Source organism: Pan paniscus, chromosome 7 (genome assembly GCF_029289425.2).
Source record: "Pan paniscus chromosome 7, NHGRI_mPanPan1-v2.0_pri, whole genome shotgun sequence".
NCBI lineage: Eukaryota > Metazoa > Chordata > Mammalia > Primates > Hominidae > Pan > Pan paniscus.
In genome coordinates this window covers 138,940,639-138,964,292 of record NC_073256.2, presented here as the reverse complement: position 1 = coordinate 138,964,292, position 23,654 = coordinate 138,940,639, and positions in this window count along the sequence as shown.

The following is a 23,654-nucleotide window of genomic DNA, read 5'->3' as shown; positions in this document are numbered from 1 at the left end:
CCAGTGCTCTTTTTGGCAAGACCTTGACTCTATCACTTTGTGCCCGTGTGACTTACATCTTACTTTGCTTGTTAGTTAAATAGGGATTATAGAACCTACCTCATAAAGCTAATGTGAAGATGAAATTAATGTGTGCTATGAAGCACTTAGAAAAGTCTCACACCATTAAGCTCGTAGTAAGAGTTTAATAAATGTTATAAACATTTTTAAAAAAGAAGTTTTGGAATACAACGTTCTCCCTACAACATCTTCCCTGTGCTTACTGGGGTTTTCCTCCATTAATATGGAAGTCAATTATTTAAATTTAATGCATTAAAAGCCCCAATATTAATTTAAAATATCTAATGTCAAATATTTAACAATTAATTATATTTAATAACTATTAATAAGTATTCAATTTAACAAATATGTTTAAAACTTCATTTACTTGAAAAGAAGGTCTATCTATATCCGGAGCATATTTTCATAATTGTCCATACCCATAATTCTCTTTCCTGTAAGGAAAAAAACTGATAAATTTGTCATGGATTAAAAAAGGAAGGGAGGGAGAGAAGGAATCATTTCTCATGATCAGGAACAAATTATACTCTTTTCCTTTTACAGTTGCCTCCCACTCCCCAAACTAGAAAGAACTGGAGAAAGCCAAGGTATAATGGCTGTTTAACTAGATTATGAAATACTAAATTTGTTTTTCCCAGTTCTTACATTTCTCCTAATATTTCCCCAGTGTGTGGCTGTGAAATGGGCTGCCCTTACATCAGACTCAAAACATGAATAGGGCTAGGGAAGGTGGAATTCTACACCGACTTAGGAAAAGAGCTGATAAAAATGTGGTTTTAAACCATCATTCTCAGCAAACTAACACAGGAACAGAAAACCAAACACTGCATGTTCTCACGCATAAGTGGGAGTTGAACAATGAGAACACATGGACACAGGGAGGGGAACATCACACACCGGGGCCTGTTGGTGAGTGGGGGGCTAGGGGAGGGATAGCATTAGGAGAAATACCTAACGTAGATGACGGGTTTATGGGTGCAGCAAACCACCATGGTATGTGTATACCTATGTAACAAACCTGCACGTTCTGCACATGTATCCCAGAACTTAAAGTATAATATAAAAAAATTATGGATTTGTATGAATATAAATTTACTAGTATCTGATTTGAACATGAAATTCCTTTGGTTTTCATATAATTTTATTAGACTAGCTACTGAAATCTGTTATAAACATGTTTCCAGAATATCACTGTTAATTGGATAATACTGAGAAAGATTTTCCTAAACTGTATTTTGGTACATTTCCTCATTACTATAATCTTTTATCTACCCCAGCTATATCTAAGAGAATAATGTTTGCCTCAAGTCAGTCTGCTGATACACAGTCCTTTAAATAAATATTAGAAAATATTAAACTTCAGGAAGGAATTAAATGGAAGGATGTGAAGGGAGAAGGAGCCAGGTACCTCAGAGAAACCGTATGAAATAGTCATTGCTAGCTGTATCTTACAGATAAGCAAACTGAGGCCTAGTGAGATTAGAAAATAGGCAGCATCATACAGTGGCAGAGCCAGACCTAAAGCTCTAGTCTTTTGACTTCTAATTTAATGCTTGTTCTCATTCCTAGCCACTCACGGTGGTATGATGTGGGTCATATATGTAGGTAAGATCTTACATACATATATGTATGTACATATATGTATGTACATACATATATGTATGTACATATATGTATGTACATACATATGTACACATATTCATATGTACATACATATACATACATATTTGTATGTACATATGCATATATGTGTGTAAGATCACCACCAATATGATTCAGAAATTTACACTTTTATAATTTACTCTCAAAAGCAGAGAAATTTTCCATCAAAACTAAAAATGTGGGTGTCTACATGTCTGGGAGCCAGAGAACAGTGATATTTGGGTAAATGTCAGAGACAAAACAGGCTATTCATCAACTCTGTCATTTCAGACAAATTGAAATAGAGATAGAAGATATAGGAAGTGTTGGAAAAGTCTCATACTTTTATACTCATATGCTTATTTGCGTATGTGTATGTGTGTGCACGTGCGTTGATATCTGTAAAAGCACCAGCTCAGGATATCTTTATTAGGCTTTGTCATATTGAAGGGACTAGCGGGAATAGATTTAGTTATTTCTTTGTTGACAAATAGAGATTTATGTTCTTTGGTTCTTTCTCAGATTTTGATGTCTGAATATCTGTTCTTGGAATTTTACATGTGGGAAATTTCAGTAAGGGTGGAGAAGGATAGTATTTATTTATTTATTTATTTATTGAGATGGAGTTTTGCGCTTGTCGCCCAGGCTGGAGTGCAATGGTGCAATCTCGGCTCACTGCAACCTTCGCCTCCTGGGTTCAAGCGATTCTCCTGCCTCAGTCTCCCGAGTAGCTGGGATTACAGTGACCCACCACCACGCCTGGCTAATTTTTTTGTATTGTTATTAGAGACAGGGTTTCTCCATGTTGGTCAGGCTGGTCTCGAACTCCTGACCTCAGATGATCCACCTGCCTCGGCCTCCCAAAATTCTGGGATTACAGGCTTGAGTCACCGTGCCTGGCCAAAGCATTTAATCAATTTTTAAAGGTGGAAATAATTATTTCCCCCCCTTTTAAAAAAAGTTTCTTCAAGTTTTGCTGTTTCTTTTCCTGTAACTTCGGGCAAAAATCAAACTGCCAAATTCCAGCTCAAAGCTGGTGATAATCTTCTGATCCTTGTCACCTCAATCTTGGTCTTCTGTGCTTTCTACAACCTGAGTTAAACCCCATATTATCTCACACCTGAATTGTTATACTAATCCTTCCTTTGGTCCATTGGATACCAATCTCCCTTCCAATGTACCTGTGTCCTATTAGCAGGCTGCTCCCCAAAACGTAAACCATTAAGTGATTCCTTAAAGTGTTTTGTAAATTATAAAGGACTAGGAAAGTACTATCCATGTTCTTTTGTGCTATAAACTTCCTTTGCTCAGATGCCTCTAAAGGCTCTTTATTACGTCTACACTCAAGCTAATTTATTCTTTCTTTTTTAAATAAGCATTTACTAGGCTTTTTATTAAAATAGAGAATGTATTTAGAAACAAAAATACCCCATAGTTTTACTGCCTAGATAACATCTGTTAACTTTGAATAAATAACTTTATTGACTTAGGAGAAACAAAAAACAACATGTAATAATAGATAATATTTTAGAAACTGAAAATGTGGCAGGCACTATTTTAACTGCTTTAGGTGAATTTATTCTTTTTTTTTCTAACAATCCTATGAATAAGGTACTTTTATTATCCCATTTTATAGTTGTAAACACTGAGGCACAAAGAGGTAACTAACTTACCTGCTTTTGTACCATAATTTGAACTCTGGCAAACTGGTGTCAAAGGCCGCACTTGTCATCATTGTGCTATATAGGAACATGGCTAGAAACTTCCAACTGTGCAGAAAATGTATAAGGCAGAAAGGAAACGTGTTCTTTCTTTCCTAGAGTCCTTCTTCCCAAAGGAAATTGCTATTAATTTTTTTTATATATGCTTTCAAAGGAAAGTTCATTCCAATTTATAATCTATTTTTATACAAAATGGATCATAACATACACTGTACCTTAACTTAGTCATGTAATAATATATTCTGTAAATATTTTTATTGTATCCTTTATTTTAGAAGCTGAACAGTACTCCTTCCTGTGTCCATACCAAAATTTATTGTCAGCCTTTTAGCAATGGGTATATTGGATTCCATAAGTTTTGCTGGTTTTTTTTCTTTTTTCTTTTTTTTTTTTTTTCTAAAGACAAGGTCTCACTGTTGTCCTGGCTGGAGTGCGGTGGCACAATCATACCTCATGTTAACCTCAAACTCCTGGGCTCAGATGATTCTCCCCCTCAGCCTTCAAGTAGCTGGAACTACAGGCATGCACCACCACACCCGGCTCTAATATTTTTTACTTTTTATTTTTTGTAGAGACAGGGTTGCTCTGTGTTGCCCAGGCTAGTCTTGATCTCCTGGCCTTAAACAATTCTCCTGCCTCAGCCTCCTAAAGTATTGGGATTACAAACATGAGTCACAGTGCCCAGCCTCTAAGTTTTGCTACTATAAACTAAGTTAGAGTGAATATCTTTGAATATAGAGGTGATTGCACTTGGTAGGATAAATTTAAAACAGTAGAACTATTGTGTCAAATGTCATGATGAATTTTAGGTAGATATTAGCAAATTGCCCTTCGAAAAGGTCGTACTTATTTACACTCTCAAAAATAATGAGTTTTTTTTTTGTACTCTCATATACTCTTTAGCACTAGATTTTTTTCAAATCTTATATTTCCCCCAGTATGATAGATTAAAATTCGACTGACTTTTAAGTTTTTTTTATAATCTGACACCAGTTGATCTCTATCTCTGTCTCTCTATTGATTCCAATATGACTTTGTTTATCGGACTATTGGCGTGGTTCTTGTGGGAAGCTGAATAATGCTCCCTAAAGATATCCAGGTCCTAGTCCTTGGAACTTGCAAATGATAGTTTACATGGCAAAAAGAATCTTGCAAATGTGATCAAGTTAAAGATCTGGAGATGCGGGGATTGTCCTAGAAGATCCTGGTGGATCCTAAATGTCATCACAAGTGTCCCTGTGAGAGAAAAGCAGAGGTAGATCTGACTGCAGAAGTAGGAGATATGATGATGAAAGTAAGAAGTCAAAGTGATGAGCCAGCCAAGGAATGCAGGGAGCTTCTGAAGCTAGAAAAGACAAGAAAATGGATTCTCTCCTACAGCTTGCATAAGGAACTCACCCTGCCAACGCCTTGAAACTGATTCTAGACTTCTCGCCTCCAGAACTGCACAATAATAAACTGCATTATTTTAAGCCACCAAGTGTGCAGTCATATGTTACATTAAGCATAAGAAATTAATGCAATCCTTATTTCTCTTTGAGCCAATTAAAATCTTTGAGAATTTAAGTGTTAAGCCTTTCTTACAGTCTTTTTTCTTTTCTTCTTTCTAAAATAGAGTAATGGAATCCTAGGAAATGGGACCTCAAACAGCTCTGCAGAGGTTGAAAACTCTTTATTTTACAGATGTGGGAATGGAGTCCATACATGGTTTTATGAGTTGCCCAAACCCAGCTCAGATTAGGATTTAGGCCTCCTGACTTCCAGCACAAAGACCTTTCCACTACACTTTCCTGCTTCCAGAAAGTCATTGTTTCCCTCTTTTCTATTCCTTAACATTTGGTGCCACATTATTGTATATTTTCCTCAAGCACAGGCATTAGAGCAGTAAAATGCTCCAAAAGAGAATAATTTGGAATTTCACCTCTTATGAGAACTAGTATGACCAATCTGAGGTCAGACATAAGCTACTAAAATTAAATATTTGTAGTTTCACTAAAATAAAATGAATAAACATAACTATTCTATGACATTCACCCTCCCTTGACCTTAGACAAGTATTGACTGGTTATTTTCATTAACTATTTTTATTTTCTAAAATGTTTTAGAATCATCTTCCCTTTCCCTTTTCAGTTCCCTAAAAATACTTGTAGATTTATTTTTTGTTATTATAAACAAGCTTAGAAGACACAGATATGTAATCAGAGTACTAATGCATGGCAATTATGTCTCATAGGAAAATTTAGTTGGGAAGACAAATTAAAATTCAACCTTTACTGAGTACTTGCTACTTGGTAACTCCTAGACCATCTACCAAAACACATAAAGACACTATTATTACACTGTCTTGATCCTTGTTTTAAAGTTACCTAGTGAGATAAGAATCAGAACAACTGTAAAAGGATATGCCAATACAGTAAGCCTGAAGCCTAAATATCCAAAAATAAAATTTACAGCTAATATTTATTGAGAAATTACTCTTTATTAGGCACTGTGCTAAATTGCTTAATCCCAACAACTCTGTATGGTAAATATTTTCATTGACAGCATTTTTTGCATGAAAGCCGAGTGTGAAATGGGCTAATTACCTGATCCAATATCACACTGATATGATGCGTACAGCCTGGATTCATATCATACCTAGGGAGGCTGACCTCATTGCCAACACTCCTAACCACTGTGCACATTACCACTCAACAAAAAATTAGGTCATACTTGTCACAGGCCTTGGAGAGATCAAGTCTGAAGGCCAGGATCTTTCATGCAATACTGGATAGATAGTATCAAAGATTTGCATTTGATGCAACTTTTTCCAACATTTCATGCTGACATTCCCCTCCTCTGACTGGCAGATTAGTTTTTAGTTATGTTACTATCACTGACTTATAATACATTATAAAACGTTATAATCAACAAGTTTTGCCTCTATGTTTTTTCCTTATATGCCTTTTAAACATCTGAGCTCAGCAACTATATATTTAATTATTTATTTTTGCTTAATGCTGTTTTGGCAGTGCATGTATGTATGTATGTATGTATGTATGTATGTATGTATGTATTTTGAGACAGAGTTTTGCTCTTCTTGCCCAGGCTGAAGTGTAATAACGCAATCTCAGTTCACCACAACCTCCGCCTCCCTGGTTCAAGCGATTCTCCCTGCCTCAGCCTTCTGAGTAGCTGGGATTACAGGCATGTGCCACCACGGCCGGCTAATTTTGTATTTTTAGTAGAGATGGGGTTTCTCCATGTTGGTTATAACCAACTCCCAACCTCCCGTGATCTGCCAGCCTCAGCCTCCCAAAGTGCTGGGATTACAGGCGTGAGCCACCGTGCCTGGCCAGCAGTGTTTTTATTTTACCCATTAAAATAGCTATACTGATTATCTTATTCTATTTTATAATAATATACTTTAGTAGAATGAATAATTCACTCTGGGAATTCCATGACAAGTATATTTGCAAATTGTTACTATTTTATAATGCAGCCTGGTATATGCTCTTTCAGCAAAAAAAAATAGGGCATGTGAAATTGTTAAGTGAACTGCTGATTTATAAAGTATAGAAAAAACATTAAGGTAGTGCAATTCTTCTAAAAATTTAAAGAATTTTAAATGAAAAAAGATTAAATTATTTATTTGGCATGACTTAGGAGGACAAAATTAAGAAAAATAGATAGGAATTTTAGAGGGCTAGCAATTAGCACCTAACAGATAGGCTGTGTGTCATCTATTGAATTGCCTGCACTTCTTTGTCAAACACCAGTTGACTATACTTGTGTAGATCTATTCCTGGGGTCTCTAGTCCATTCCATTTATTTATTTGTCTGTTCCTTTGCCAAGACCATACTGTCTTGATTACCATAGTTTTATAGTAAGTCTCAAAATAAGGTAGTGTTATTCCTCTGACTTTATTCTTTAATATTGTGTTGTCTATTATGGATCCATCACTCTCCAGATAATCTTTAGAATCAGTTTGTCGATATCCACAAAATAAAATGCTGGGATTTTGATTAGAATTGCATTGAATCTATAAATGATGTTGAAAAGAACTGCCATCTTGACCATTATGTGCTTTCCTATTCATGAACATTAATTATCTCTCCACTTAGTTCTTTGATTCATTTCATCAGAATTGTATAGGTTTTTCTCATATATGTCTTATACATACTTTGTAAGATTTATACCTAAGTATTTCATTTTTGAGATGCTAATATAAACCATATTGTGTTTTTAATTTCAATTTCAAATTACACTTGTTCTTTTCTGGTATTTAGGAAAGCAATTGACCTTGATATCCTGCATTCTTGCTATAATGACTTATTAGTTCTAGGAGGTTTTCTGTTGTTTTTGTTGGTTCTTTGGGATTTTCTGTATAGACAATTGTGTCATCTGTGAACAAAGACAGTTTTATTTCTTCCTTCCCAGTCTGTATACATTTTATTTCCTTTTCTTATTGCATTAGCTAGGATTTCCAATACAATGTTAAAAAGGAGTGGTGAGAGGGAACATTCTTGCCTCATTCTTGATCTTAGTAAGAAAGCTTCTAGTTTCCCACCCTTAAGTATGATGTTAGCTGTAGGTTTTTAAAGATGTTCTTTGTTGAGTTAAGGAAATTTCCTCTATTCCTAGTTTGTTAAGAGTCTCTTTTTCTTTTTCTTTTTTTTTTTTTTAATCATGAATGGGTGTTGAACTTTGTCAAATGCTTTTTCTGCATCTATTGATATGATCATATGATTTGTTTTTTTTCAAGCTTCTGGTTGTGGTATATTACTTTATTTTCAAATGTTGAACTACCTTGCCTACTAGGGAAAAATTCCACTTGGTTGTAGTGTGTAATTATTTTAATACATTGTTGAATTTATTTGCTAATATTCTCTTGAGGATTTTTGCATCTTTGTTCATAGAGACATGGGTCTGTAGTTTTGTTGTTATTGTTGTTTCTGTTTTCTTATAATGTCTGGTTTTGGAATTAAGGTAATGCCGGCCTCATGGAATGAATAAGAAAGTATTCCCTTTACTCTTATCTTCTGAAAGAGATTGCAGAAAATTAGTACAATTTCTTCCTTAAATGTTTGATAGAATTCACCAGTTAATCCATCTGGGTCTGGTGCTTTCTATTTTAGATGACTTTTAATATTGATTCAATGTCTTTAATAGATCTAAGCTTATTTATATTGTCTATTTTTTCTTGTGTGAATTTTGACAGGTTGTGTCTTTCAATGAGTTGGTCCATTTTATCTAGGTTATTGAATTTGTGGGCATAGAGTTGTTCATATTATTTTAAAAATTATTATTTTAATGTCTATGGAATCTGTAACAATATTTACCCCTTCATTTTTGATATTAGTAATTCAGATCTTTTCTCTTTTTTTCTTAGTTAACCTATATAGAAGCTTGTTGATTTTACTAATCTTTTTAAAGAACCCGCTTTTGAAAGATTAGTAAAATCAACAAGCTTCTAGATAGGTTAACAAAGAAAAAAAGAGAAAAGATCTGAATTACTAATATCAAAAATGAAGGGGGAAATATTGTTACAGATTCCATAGACATTAAAATAATAATTTTTAAAATAATATGAACAGTGGCAACAAAAGCCAAAATTGACAAATTGGATCTAATTAAACTAAAGAGCTTCTGCACAGCAAAGGAAACTACCATCAGAGTGAACAGGCAACCCACAAAATGGGAGAAAATTTTCGCAACCTACTCATCTGACAAAGGGCTAATATCCAGAATCTACAATGAACTCAAACAAATTTACAAGAAAAAAACAAACAACCCCATCAAAAAGTGGGCGAAGGACATGAACAGACACTTCTCGAAAGAAGACATTTATGCAGCCAAAAAACACATGAAAAAATGCTCACCATCACTGGCCATCAGAGAAATGCAAATCAAAACCACAATGAGATACCATCTCACACCAGTTAGAATGGCAATCATTAAAAACTCAGGAAACAACAGGTGCTGGAGAGGATGTGGAGAAATAGGAACACTTTTACACTGTTGGTGGGACTGTAAACTAGTTCAACCATTGTGGAAGTCAGTGTGGCGATTCCTCAGGGATCTAGAACTAGAAATACCATTTGACCCAGCCATCCCATTACTGGGTATATACCCAAAGGACTATAAATCATGCTGCTATAAAGACACATGCACACATATGTTTATTGTGGCACTATTCACAATAGCAAAGACTTGGAACCAACCCAAATGTCCAACAATGATAGACTGGATTAAGAAAATGTGGCACATATATACCATGGAATACTATGCAGCCATAAAAAATGATGAGTTCATGTCCTTTGTAGGGACATGGATGAAATTGGAAATCATCATTCTCAGTAAACTATCGCAGGAACAAAAAACCAAACACCGCATATTCTCACTCATAGGTGGGAATTGAACAATGAGAACACATGGACACAGGAAGGGGAACATGACACTCTGGGGACTGTTGTGGGGTGGGGGGAGGGGGGAGGGATAGCATTGGGAGATATACCTAATGCTAGATGACGGGTTAGTGGGTGCAGCGCACCAGCATGGCACATGTATACATATGTAACTAAACTGCACATTGTGCACCTGTACCCTAAAACTTAAAGTATTAAAAAAAAAAAAAAAGAAACCCGCTTTTGGTTTTGTTGATTTTCTCAATTGACTTCCTGTTCTCAATTTTATTGACTTATGTTCTAATTTTTATCACTTCTTTTTTTTCTGCTTACTTTGAACTTAACTTGCTTTTTTTTTTTTTTTTTGGTTTCCTAAGGTGGCATCTTAGAAGGTTAATTTCAGATATTTCTTCTTCCTTAATAAATGCATCTAATGACATTAACTTTTCTCTATATGCTGCTTTTGCTGTGTCACACAAAACTTGATAAGTTGCATTTTTCTTTTTTGAGACAAGGTCTCACTCTGTTGCCCAGGCTGGAGTGTAGTGGCGTGATCTCGACTCATTGCAACTGCCACCTCCTGGGCTCAAGCAATCCTCCTGCCTCAGCCTTCCCAGTAGCTGGAACTACAGGGGCTTGCCACCTTGCCCGCTAATTTTTTTTTTTTTTTTTTTTTTGGTAGAGATGGGGTTTTGCCATTTGCCCAGGCTGATCTGGAACTCCTGGGGTCAAACGATCCACCTACGTTGACCTTCCAAAGTGCTGGGATTACAAATGTTAGCCACTGTTCCTGGACTAAGTTGTATTTTTGTTTTTCATTTATTTCAAAACATTTTTTCAATGTTTTGGACATATATACCATCTAGATGTGTGTTGTTTAATCCTCAAGTGTTTGGGAATTTTCCAGTTATCTTCTTGCTTTCTAGTTTAATTCTGTATTGTCTGAGAACATACATTACATGATTCCTATTCCTATAAATTTGGTAAAGTGTGTTTTATGGCCCATAATGTCGTCTATCTTAGTGGATGTTTCAGGTGAGCTTGAGAAGAATGCGTATTATGTTTTTGTTGAATAAAGTAGTCTAAGGCTATCCATTATATTCCGCTGATTGATGGTGTTGTTGAGTTCTATAATGTCCTTACTGATTTTTTTGCCTGCTGGATCTGTTTATATCTGATAAAGAGATGTTGAGGTCTCCAAGAATAATAATGAATTCATCTACTTCTCCTCACAGTTCTATCAGTTTTTGCCTCAGATATGTTGATGGTGTGTTGTTATGTCCAAACAATTAAGTGTTGCTATGTCTTCTTGGATAATTTATTTCTTTATCATTACGTAATGCCTCTCTCTTCCTCATAACTTTTTTAGTCTGAAATCTGCTGCCTGAAATGGATATAGCTATTCCTCCTTACTTTTGATTAGTGTTAGTATAAAATATGTTTCTCTATATCTTTCCTTTTTTTTGTTTTTTTGAGACGGAGTCTCACTCTGTCGCCAGGCTGGAGTGCAGTGGCACGATCTCAGCTCACTGTGACATCTGCCTGCTGGGTTCAAGTGATTCTCCTGCCTCAGCCTCCTGAGTAGCTGGGACTACAGGCACACACCACCATGCCCGGCTAATTTTTGTAATTTTAGTAGAGATGGGGTTTCACCATATTGGTCAGGCTAGTGTTGAACTCCTGACCTCGGGTGATCCACCCGCCTCGGCCTCCCAAAGTTCTGGGATTACAGGCGTGAGCCACCGCACCCAGTCTATATCTTTACTTTTAATCTATTTGTGTCTTTACATTTGAAGTGGGTTTATATTTAAAGTGGATATAGTCGATTTTTGATTTTTGATACACTCTGACCATCTCTGCCTTTTAATCAGCATATTTAGGCCACTAATATTTAAAGTGATTATTAATATGTTGGATTAATATCTATTGTATTGCTTTACTGTTGTTTGTCACCTTACTTCTTTATTCCTGTTTTTGTCTTCCTCTCCTTTTTTACCTTTTATGGTTTTAATTGAGCATTTTATATAATCTCATTTTCTTTTGTTTCTCAGTTCTCAGTTCTCCTTTTTTATTTTAAACAAAACTTTTTTTAGTGGTTTCTCTAGAGTTTCCAACATATTTATAAGTATTCAAATCCAAGTCCACTTTCAAATAATACCTATAATAAGAAAATATTCCAATTCTTTCTGCTTTCCCTTGTATCTTGCTATCATTCATTTTACTTACTTATAAGCTATAATCACTGAATATATTGTTGCTATTATTTTAAACAAAATGTTATCTGACACATCAATTAAAAACGGGAAAAAAAGAAAGTTTTTATTTTTCCATTAGTTATTCCTTCTCTAATACTCCTCCTTTCTTATGTAGACTGCAGTTTCTTATATATATATTTTTCCTTTTCCCTGCAGAACTTAACAGCGTCTCTTGAAAGGCACGTCCACTGGAAACAAAGTTCCTCAATTTTCCTTTGTCTGAAAGTCTTTATTTCTCCTTCACTTTTTGAAGCACAGTTTAATAGAATACATAATTGTAGGTTGGTGGGTTTTTTTTTTAACTCTCAACATTTTAAAGATTTTACTTCGCTGTCTTGCTTGCATGACGATTTAAAATGCACCCAGGATTGTTTTAACCAGGTACTTAAATTGGGGTTCATAAGATCCCATTTTATTAAACCAATTTGTAAGTGCCAAAGGCTTACTTTAATTTTAATTTATTATTGACTGTGTTAAAGAGTCAAAGCCCAGTATTGGATATGTCAAGGCAATGAGTACTATGAGTAAAAACTGAGGCAAAGCTATGGGTAAAGTGGGCAGATCTATCCTCTGTTTTATATTTAGTAATTTTTTTAAGATTATAGGAGAACAGTGTTTAAATTTAGTGTAATTCCAGGTATAACTCTAATTTGAGGCCTAGTTCTAATTAAGTTATGATGTTTTTGTCAGTTTGTGCATTTTAGCAAATGCTAAAACTCACTTAAACCTATGTTGTAGACTCACAGAAGTTAGTCAATACACTTTTACCTGTTTTTAATAAAAACTATTTTAGTATATAAATTTTGTTGTATATTTGTTATATATAATTATTACATATAATTTGTTTTATATAGATTTTAATATATAAATTTTAGATTGTCAATTGAATCAAATTATGGACCTCTGTTTTAATTTAATTATGTATATAATTTATTACACATTTTTGTTGGTGGGGAGAGGGAGAGCATTAGGAAAAATAACTAATATATGCTGGGCTTAATACATGCAACTTAATAGGTTGATAGGTGCAGCAAACCACCGTGGCACACGTTTACCTATGTAACAAACCTGCACAACCTGCACATGTACCCTGGAACTTAAAAATAAAAATTAATAAAAAAGCATAAACATTATACACACACACATATATAAAACTATATATATTATGTATTTGCCTTTTCTTTTCTCCCCTTACATCTAGGTTTTCTTTCCCTCTTTTACCTTTGTCTCCTTTTCCTTTTTGTTTTAGGCTTTTAGCCTCCTGAAACTGTGGGTTTTAGTTTCTGTTTCTGGTTGATAACTCACAATCAGCCTTCTAGGAGTTTACAGGAAAAGGAGGGAGGGGGAAAGGGCCCATTGGCTAGCCTCACTGGCAGCAGTTTTTGTTCTAGGTTTTCCAATCCACTTCTTTGACTTTTTTTTTCTTATTATTAAACAAAATCTTTTAAAATTGGTATGTCTAGGAAGGCCAAATATTTTGTATCTTTTTTTGGGCGGGAGTGTGCCGGGGTCATGTATTTTGGCTCTCCCTTACCATTGTTTTTTCTTTTTCTTTGAGTGTTTACCTGATACACTCCTGGTGGTCCTGAGTGGCCTCTGCAGTGAAAGGAGAGCAATCTCTTCCTCAGCCAGTAAGGCCAGTCATAGCATCAAGAATACAGGAAATAAGAGCACATAGCTAATATGACGGGCTCTGTGATGCTCTGGCATCATCTAAGGAATCTTCAGGGTGATGATAGTGGAGACTTTTAGAAAGTAAGCTACAAATTACCCCAAGCATCCTATAAAATATTTTACAGTGAGAGAAGAAAGAAGGAACACAGGTAGAAGTTTAAGGAATCCTTGCAGGCCGACCCATAACTACGTTTCCAAATTATGTAACTTTGGCCAAGAAAATAGATCTGAAGTTTTAGGGGGTCTCTAATAATACCTTGGTGATGTTACAAAAGGTAGAAGATATATCATATAGAGTATATACAAAGTATATGGGATAAATATATATATAGGATATAATTGACTATAATATCTTGGCGTGTTCTTCAGGCCAAGCTGGCAGGACTGCAGTTATGCTGTTGAAGACTATGAACTGACACATTAGTAACGTATATGTAAGATGTGTGCTCTTTGTTTGTAGCCAAGGGGAAGGAGTGGCCATGTTTGGAGACATAGGACGGGCAAGAAGTGTGATGGAAAGCTGGAGTCGGGCAGTAAAAGAACGCACCGGGGAGTGAGTAGTACTATACCCATGGGTTGTGAGGTTTACTGATATAAAGCAGATGCCTATGTGGAAAAGCAATTATCTCCATTAATTGTTATAATGGCAGAGATTGTAATTAACCTCTATGAGATTTCCCCTTAGGCATGGGAGCATAGGGGTGTAATATTTCGGCAGAGAGCAAGGATTATGCAAGAATCGTGGGCTGAACAGATGGCAAGCTCAAGAAACATCATAGAATCCCTAGTATTAAAGGAAGAAAAGCAACAAGTGTCCTGGGTCCAGTTTGTGCCTTAGAAGAGGCAGTCCCCGGGCATTGCTGGGGCGGAGATTTTTAGTGTCCAGGGTAAAGTCATCTCTAATGGCAAGTTCTGGTGTCGAGACAATGCCATCTCCAACATTGAGCTCTCAAGCTAGGGTGATACGGTCTGGGATGAGGAGCTGTCTTTTTTTTTTTTTCTAAGTGTGTACCCTCTCTAATTGATGTGGGTCTTGTTCTTATGGCTCTGTGGTATTATATATAATAAGGCTGAGGTTGAAGTTTCAGCATTATCCTGTAGGCAGGCTCTCTAATACTACAGGTTCTTTGCCTCGGTCCTTTGTTTGGTTGGTGATGGGTAAGCTGAGGAAAGTCTCCGGGTCTAGGACCATACTCTGTAGCATGTGGGTCTTTAAAGAAGTTGGGCCTCTGAACTGTAAACCAAGGAAAACACTTGGATCAGTAGTAAGACCAACAGTCAACAGAATGGTATGCAGCTGCACTTGCCAGGTTTTCTTTTGTTTTGTTTTTGGTAAAAATTTAGGCTTAAATATATCCTATATCAGATAAGCAGCTTCCTGGACATAAGACAATCTATAGTTAATGGATTCTAGAAGAGTAGGTCCAGTTGATCTGTTCTCTAGCCCTTATGGGATAGGGGCAAGAAGTAACATTTATAAAGAAATGGGGATATTCTCAAAGGTCCTGATATATAATGAGTCTTCCTATGTGTGAAGGAAAAACACATCACCTTTAAGTATAGAAAAGACAATGGGATTTTTTTTTTTTTTTGAGATGGTGTCTCACTCTGTAGCCCAGGCTGGAGTGCAGTGGCATGACCTTGGCTCACTGCAACCTCTGCTTCCCGGGTTCAAGTGATTCTCCTGCCTCAGCCTCCTTAGGAACTGGGATTACAGGCATGCGCCACCACACTCGGCTAATTTTTGTGTATTTACTAGAGACGGCATTTGGGAATGTTTTTAAAGTTGGTGGGAGGCACAAGTTGGCCAACGGGCCTTGAAATAAGAGGGGCTAACACATGGGGAAAGATACCTTTAGGAGTTTATTTGCTAGATTGGAATTTGAAAAGGAATAGTTTGAGGAAACTGTCTTTCACTATCTGAGACCCAGCAGAGACATTAAAATTCTATTGACTGACCTTTCCAAGAACCCAACACTGTATATTCTATTCTAAGAAGTGACACGAGTGCATTGATTACTCTCAGTAATGTCTATATTTTTGAAGGGGATAAGCAATGTCTCGATAAGGCTGTGGATGTGACTCTAGTATATGTAGAGATATGTGTGATTTTCATTCATATTTTCAGTATCCATGAAACAAGTAATCCCCCAAATTATTTACCCTGAAGGTGCCAGCTCTTAGGCACTGGCCCAACCGTGTGTAGTAATGTGAAGATGGGTCCATTTGTTGATCAGGGTCTTAGTGCTAAGATGATTGTCTGTGGTCAATTTTGTTGACACTTGGGTCCTGTCCTTCATCAGGGACATCTTGACTAAGGGATGGAAAGTAGCAATATTCTACTGAGCTTCATCAATCTTGGTATGATTGGCAATGACATTTGTATAGTTTATGAACTTCCATTGTTGTTTATTCAGTTAATTCCAAGGGCTCCCCAGATAGCCAGTGCATCTTGGGAGGGGTGTAGGGATCTCTTCCAGCAGCATGACACTTGGCAAGGGACTGAGGACAGGGTAGACCACCTCCTCCTATAGGTGGAATATGCCAGAGAGCCCAGGTTTGGCTCCATCCTCTCTTAAGGAGGCCCTAATGACCATGCCAAGCTTTGTTTTTATGATCCAAAGCACACTGGGCAGCTGGATATGGAGGGTCAGAGGCTCAGGGTCTGCAAGAGCCTCTATTTCCAAGCCCGATATGTAGCTAGCAGTTGTTTCAATGGCATATAGCACAAGACCAAAAGGGCCAGTTTCTCATATTAGAAGGCTTTGGGCAATTTATGGCCATCATAAGACTCCAGGAGGCGTGAAAAGAAATTGTCGAACCTCTTTAATAAAGGAGTCTCTGAGAGCATTAAACATGCATGCCTGTTGACTTCAATTTGGACAGATTTTAGAGCCTTTTGTTGGAGAAAGCACCGTTTAAGGTAGGCTGATTTGTAAATAGCAGCAAGCATAAGTGAGATTAAATAAAACTTGTAGATGGGGAATATGTTGCTACCAAAACCCAAAAAGGACTGATAGATGTTTGACTTGTATGTTCTTAAGAAATGTGCAAATTAACCTCCTTGGAGAAGAATGTCATTAGGTAATGTCATACCTGTCCTTCTTGAAAAAGGCAGATGCAATTGATATCTTGTCTGCAAAGATTGTGTTCAATGATAAAGCTGTCAAGGTATGCCATGGATAGTCCAGCAATTGTGGGTTGTATCCCTTCAGAGATAAGGGCACTTTGAGGATGAGAGGCTGTTGAAATAGGCATTGAATAGATCAGCCAAATCTATAACAGCAAAATCTTTACTGGTTGCTTGGATAGAATCAGTGATAATAATATTGGATATTGAGTATGGGGATCTTGAGGGATGGGATCATAGCATTGAAACTGTAGCAATCTACTAGAAGGCCCCATTATTTTTTTGAGGTTTAGGAATAGGCAAAATTGGGCTGTCAAATAGAGAGTGGGATAATTACCTCTTTATTAATTAGGTTTTAAATAGTAAGTTTAATTATTGAAGGCCCAGTTTAACTTCTATTTGGACATATTAACTCATTTATTTATTTATTTATTTATTTATTTATTTATTTGAGACGGAGTCTCACTCTGTCACCCAGGCTGGAGTGTAGTGGCGTAGTCTTGGCTCACTTTAACCTCCGCCTCCCGGGTTCGAGTGATTCTCCTTCCTCAGCCTCCTGAGTAGCTGGGATTACAGGCATCTGCCGCCATGCCTGGCTAATTTTTGTATTTTTAGTAGAGACGGGGTTTCACTTTTTTTTTTTTTTTTTTGAGATGGAGTCTCACTCTGTTGCCCAGGCTAGAGTCCAGTGGTGTGATCTCGGCTGACTGCAACTCTGCCTCCCGGGTTCAAGTAATTCTCCTGCCTTGGCCTCCTGAGTAGTTTGGATTATAGGTGTGCACCACCACGCCTGGCTAATTTTTGTATTTTTTTAGTAGAGATGGGGTTTCACCCTCTTGGCCAGGCTGGTCTTGAACTCCTGACCTCGTGATCCACCCACCTTGGCCTCCCAAAGCGCTGGGATTACAGGCATGAGTCACTGCGCCTGGCCCCATATTAATTCTTTTAACTGGAAAGTCATATGGTCTCATTTTACTAAGCCAATTTAGAAGTGTGACTTACTTTAATTTCAATGTATTATTTATTGTATTAGAGCATTTATGCCCGATTTGAGATTATTTATGCCTAGTGGCTATTATGACTATGGAAAACTTAGGCAAGGCTACATTTAAAGTGAGGCACACTTATTTTTCCTCTATTTCACATCTAGTTACTTTTTTAAATTATAGGAAAAGGATGTTTAAATTTAGTGTGACTCCCGGTGTACTATAAGTTGAGCCCCGTATTTATTAAGTCTATAAAGCTTTGTCAATTTGTGCTTTTCAGCAAATACTAAATTTAACTTAGAACCTATTCTGCATAGGCATTAAAGCCAATCAGCACCCTTTTAATCTCTTTTTAGTGTAAATTATTTTAGTATATAGATATTATATTTTAATGCATTTGTTATGTATATTAGTATATATAAGTTGTTTAATGTGACTTTTACTATATAAATTTTTTATTATTAATTGAATCAAACTATAGTTTCCATTTCAATTTAATTATATGTAATTGATTATATATTTATATTTAATATGATATTTTATTTGTGCATATATAATTCATTTGTTCACTTTTTCTTTTCTTCCCTGTGTCTAGTTTTTTTTCTTTTCTTTACCCACCACCTCTCCCTTGCTTTTTTTTTTTTTTTTTCTGTTTTAGGCTTTTAGCTGCCTCATACAGGGTTTTTTTTTTTTTTGGTTTCTGTTTCTGGGTGATAACTCGCAGTATAAACCTACTAGGCAATTACAGGAAAAGAAAAAGGATTTCTACATATGGCTAGCCAGTTTTCCCAGCACCATTTATTAAATAGGGAATCCTTTCCCCATTGCTTCTTTTTCTCAGGTTTGTCAAAGATCAGATAGTTGTAGATATGCGGCGTTATTTCTGAGGGCTCTGTTCTGTTCCATTGATCTATATCTCTGTTTTGGTACCAGTACCATGCTGTTTTGGTTACTGTGGCCTTTTAGTATAGTTTGAAGTAAGGTAGCATGATGCCTCCGGCTTTGTTCTTTTGGCTTAGGATTGACTTGGCGATGCGGGCTCTTTTTTGGTTCCATATGAACTTTAAAGTAGTTTTTTCCAATTCTGTGAAGAAAGGCATTGGTAGCTTGATGGGGATGGCATTGAATCTGTAAATTACCTTGGGCAGTATGGCCATTTTCACGATATTGATTCTTCCTACCCATGAGCATGGAATGTTCTTCCATTTGTTTGTATCCTCTTTTATTTCCTTGAGCAGCGGTTTGTAGTTCTCCTTGAAGAGGTCCTTCACATCCTTTGTAAGTTGGATTCCTAGGTATTTTATTCTCTTTGAAGCAATTGTGAATGGGAGTTGAAACTGGATCCCTTCCTTACACCTTATACAAAAATCAATTCAAGATGGATTAAAGACTTAAACGTTAGACCTAAAACCATAAAAACCCTAGAAGAAAACCTAGGCATTACCATTCAGGACATAGGCATGGGCAAGGACTTCATGTCTAAAACACCAAAAGCAATGGCAACAAAAGACAAAATTGACAAATGGGATCTAATTAAACTAAAGAGCTTCTGCACAGCAAAAGAAACTACCATCAGAGTGAACAGGCAACCTACAAAATGGGAGAAAATTTTCGCAACCTACTCATCTGACAAAGGGCTAATATCCAGAATCTACAATGAACTCAAACAAATTTACAAGAAAAAAACAAACAACCCCATCAAAAAGTGGGCGAAGGACATGAACAGACACTTCTCGCAAGAAGACATTTATGCAGCCAAAAAACACATGAAAAAATGCTCACCATCACTGGCCATCAGAGAAATGCAAATCAAAACCACAATGAGATACCATCTCACACCAGTTAGAATGGCAATCATTAAAAAGTCAGGAAACAACAGGTGCTGGAGAGGATGTGGAGAAATAGGAACACTTTTACACTGTTGGTGGGACTGTAAACTAGTTCAAACATTGTGGAAGTCAGTGTGGCGATTCCTCAGGGATCTAGAACTAGAAATACCATTTGACCCAGCCATCCCATTACTGGGTATATACCCAAAGGACTATAAATCATGCTGCTATAAAGACACATGCACATGTATGTTTATTGCGGCATTATTCACAATAGCAAAGACTTGGAACCAACCCAAATGTCCAACAATGATAGACTGGATTCAGAAAATGTGGCACATATATACCATGGAATACTATGCAGCCATAAAAAATGATGAGTTCATGTCCTTTGTAGGGACATGGATGAAACTGGAAATCATCATTCTCAGTAAACTATCGCAAGAACAAAAAACCAAACACCGCATATTCTCACTCATAGGTGGGAATTGAACAATGAGATCACATGGACACAGGAAGGGGCATGTCACACTCTGGGGACTGTTGTGGGGTGGGGGGAGGGGGGAGGGATAGCATTGGGAGATATACCTAATGCTAGATGACGAGTTAGTGGGTGCAGCGCACCAGCATGGCACATGTATGTAACTAACCTGTACAATGTGCACATGTACCCTAAAACTTAAAGTATAATTAAAAATAAATAAATAAATAAATAAATAAATAAAAAAGAAAAAGGAGAGCAAGGGCTCAGAGGCCTGGCTTTCAGACAGCTTTTTAAAAATTTTTATTTTTTTTCCTAGATTTTTAAATCCAATTCCCCCCCCTCCTTTTTTTTTCCCAAAATCTTTTATTATAGAATGGCTTATATGTCTGTGTGCTTACATTTTTTTCCTTTTCTTTCTGTTTTTTAAAGTCTCTTGTCTGTTTTTGACCATTAATGTTTCCTTTAGTATTTACCTGATAAGCTCCTGATGACCCCAAGTGACCTCTGCTGTGAGCAGTGGCCTCACTTTCTAGGATGTCCCACTCAATCTCAGAGGGTCAGGGTTTCCATCAAGAGGGCAATAGCGGCATTAGCTTTCTCCTTCACATTTTCTGTTTGGAGTATGAGACCCTTAGCAGCACTTAAGACAGCCAATGCTCATTGATTAGGTACTTTTAAAATTAATTGAAACACCTGTTCAGAAAATTTTGGGGGGTGGATGGCTGGATCCAGTTGTTCTTTTTCTTTCTCATTTTTTATTAAACATTGAGTGACTGGTCTACAGAGATAAGACATCCTGTATCACATTGGTTTGAGAGGCACATCTTAGTAACAAGAGGACGATAGCAGAGAAGTTTATGATCTCAACAGCAATATTTGCAGATTGCTGTGATCCCCTAAGGAGGAGTTCTAGGAATGGCCCATAGCACATGAGCCAGTGTGCAGGCAGTGCACTCCCACGACTCTGTGGAATGGAGGAAATTTGACTCAGCAAAGCTCAGAAGGAAAAGGGAAAGTGGTTTATACAATGCCCCCAGGAGCACATAACATCCTGGACATGAGGCACTTTTACATAAATGAGTCAGTTGGCCCACCAATTTTCAGTGCTACCACTGTTTAGTGGGTCAGTGAATCACACTTGTCCTACTAGGCACTACAGGGTAATCACTCCTTATCTGCTTGGAGGGACCTTTTGGAGAAACTGACATACTCAATTATCTTACGGGTACTGTGTCCTGGACCCTGGATGCTCTGCCAACAGGGAGAAATATGTTGAGTTCCCCCAGGCCCTTAGTCCCAGATGTATCTTATGAAGCAGCTCAGGGAAGACTTTGCTTTCTAAGCTCCTCAATTTTAGGCTGGGAATTCATGGCAACACTTGACAAAAACAACACAATGCAGCAGCCATCAAGCAGCAAGTGCAACAACAACCAGCCATGCTTTCCCAGTGAGTGGCTGCTGTCTGCCAGATCCAGTTCGTAAACCAAGAGTAGCCTGAAGACATAACATCTCCCTCTGGTGTCAAACTCCCCTGTTCCAATTGTTTTAAAATAAACCCAGGGTTTGCATGGCATATGGTAAAACATGCAGACATGGAAATGACTGTCATGAAGGAAAAAGTCTTGATACTCACAGATTTCTAGAAACAAGGCTACACAGGGAAGCACCAGGTTGGTCAAGAGGCAGAAAGAGAAAGGGGAACAAAATGAATCTGAGTCTTCATTGAGGTTTCTGCAAAAAGGGACAGGCAAGGTAGGGTAAGCAGGTTTAGGAGTGGTAGTTTGAATAATTCCAGCAGGCTCAGGGGTATAAAGACAGTATTAGTCTGTTCTCATGCTACTAATAAAGACATACCTGAAACTGGGTAATTTATAAAGAAAAAGAGGTTTAATGGACTCACAGTTTCACATGGCTGGGGAGGCCTCACAGTCACAGTGGGAGGCAAAGGAGGAGCAAAGGCATGTCTTACATGGCGGCAGGCAAGAGAGTGTGTGCAGGGGAATTTCCGTTTTATAAAACCATTAGATCAGCCGGGCATGGTGGCTCATAACTGTAATCCCAGCACTTTGGAAGGCCGAGGCTGGCAGATCACAAGGACAGGAGATGGAGACCATCCTGGCTAACATGGTGAAACGCTGTCTCTACTAAAAATACAAAAAATTAGCCGGGCATGGTGGCAGGTGCCTGTAGTCCCAGCTACTCAGGAGGCTGAGGCAGGAGAATGGCGTGAACCTGGGAGGAGGAGCTTGCAGTGAGCCGAGATGGCGCCACTGCACTCCAGCCTGGGTGACAGAGCGAGACTCCATCTCAAAAACAAACAAACAAAGAAACAAACAAAAAAAAAACAAACAAAAAACCGATCAGATCTTGTGAGACTTATTCACTATCATGAGAACAGCATGGAAAAACCTACCTCCATTATTCAATTACCTCCCACCAGGTCCCTCGCATGACACATGGGGATTATGGAAGCTACAATTCAAGATGAGATTTGGATAGGCACAAAGCCAAACCATATCAAAGACTGACCTGAATTTTCCTTTTTTGAGTTCCACATGTCACCTTTTACCCACCTGGGCCAGGCACCAGATGACCTCCAGGCTCCTTACTTGTAGAGCCTGGAACCAGAAATCATAGGTAGCAATCTTTTGAAAGATTATCATGGTAGACCTACTTGAATTGGCCTTGATTCAAAGGGGGCACAAAAATTAACATGAGGTTATATGAAGGAAGAGTGTTCTGGATAAAGGAAATAGACCCTGCACAAAGGCTGTTTGGAAGGGTAATTCCTGCCATATTCAAAGCAGCAAGGACACCAGTGTAGCTGGAGCAGAAAGAACAAGTAAGAGATTTGTAACAGATAAAGTAGGAAAGGGAGCAGGGGCTAGATCATGTGCAGCCTTGTAGGCTGCTGTAGGGATTTTGGCTTTTACTCTGAATGAGATAGGAGGTGATGGGTTAAGGGGTTTCAGCAAAATGGGAAATGGGTTAAGGGGTATTGAGCAATTGAGTGATTGAAGGACATGATCCAATGGGCTGCTGAGCTAAGAACAGACCACAGAACAAGGGTAGAGGTAGGAAAACTATCAAGAGGCCATTGCAGCTGTCCAGGGCACAGGCGATGGTGGCTGGGACCAACATGTTAGTAATGATGGGTAGTAACAGGTGAGTAAGTTTAGGGTATATCTGGAGAGAGAACAAAGGATATTCTAAGATTTTTGGGGAGAACAACTGGATGGATGGCATTACCACCCACTGATGGGAGGCTATTCAGGAGGAGCAGGAGTGGGGATGGGGAAAGAGAGAGTTCAGTTTGGGGCATGGTGTTCTCAGTCACCAAAGACCTGAAGTACTCTATGTAATAAGATAGAGAAAATAAGAACATGAAGGTACACAAGCAGATAGAAAAGTTGGCAGGCAGATAAAACAAGTGAGAAAGAAAAGTAGTTCCCAGAAAATTATTTATTTAGGATTCTGTTAGAGAATT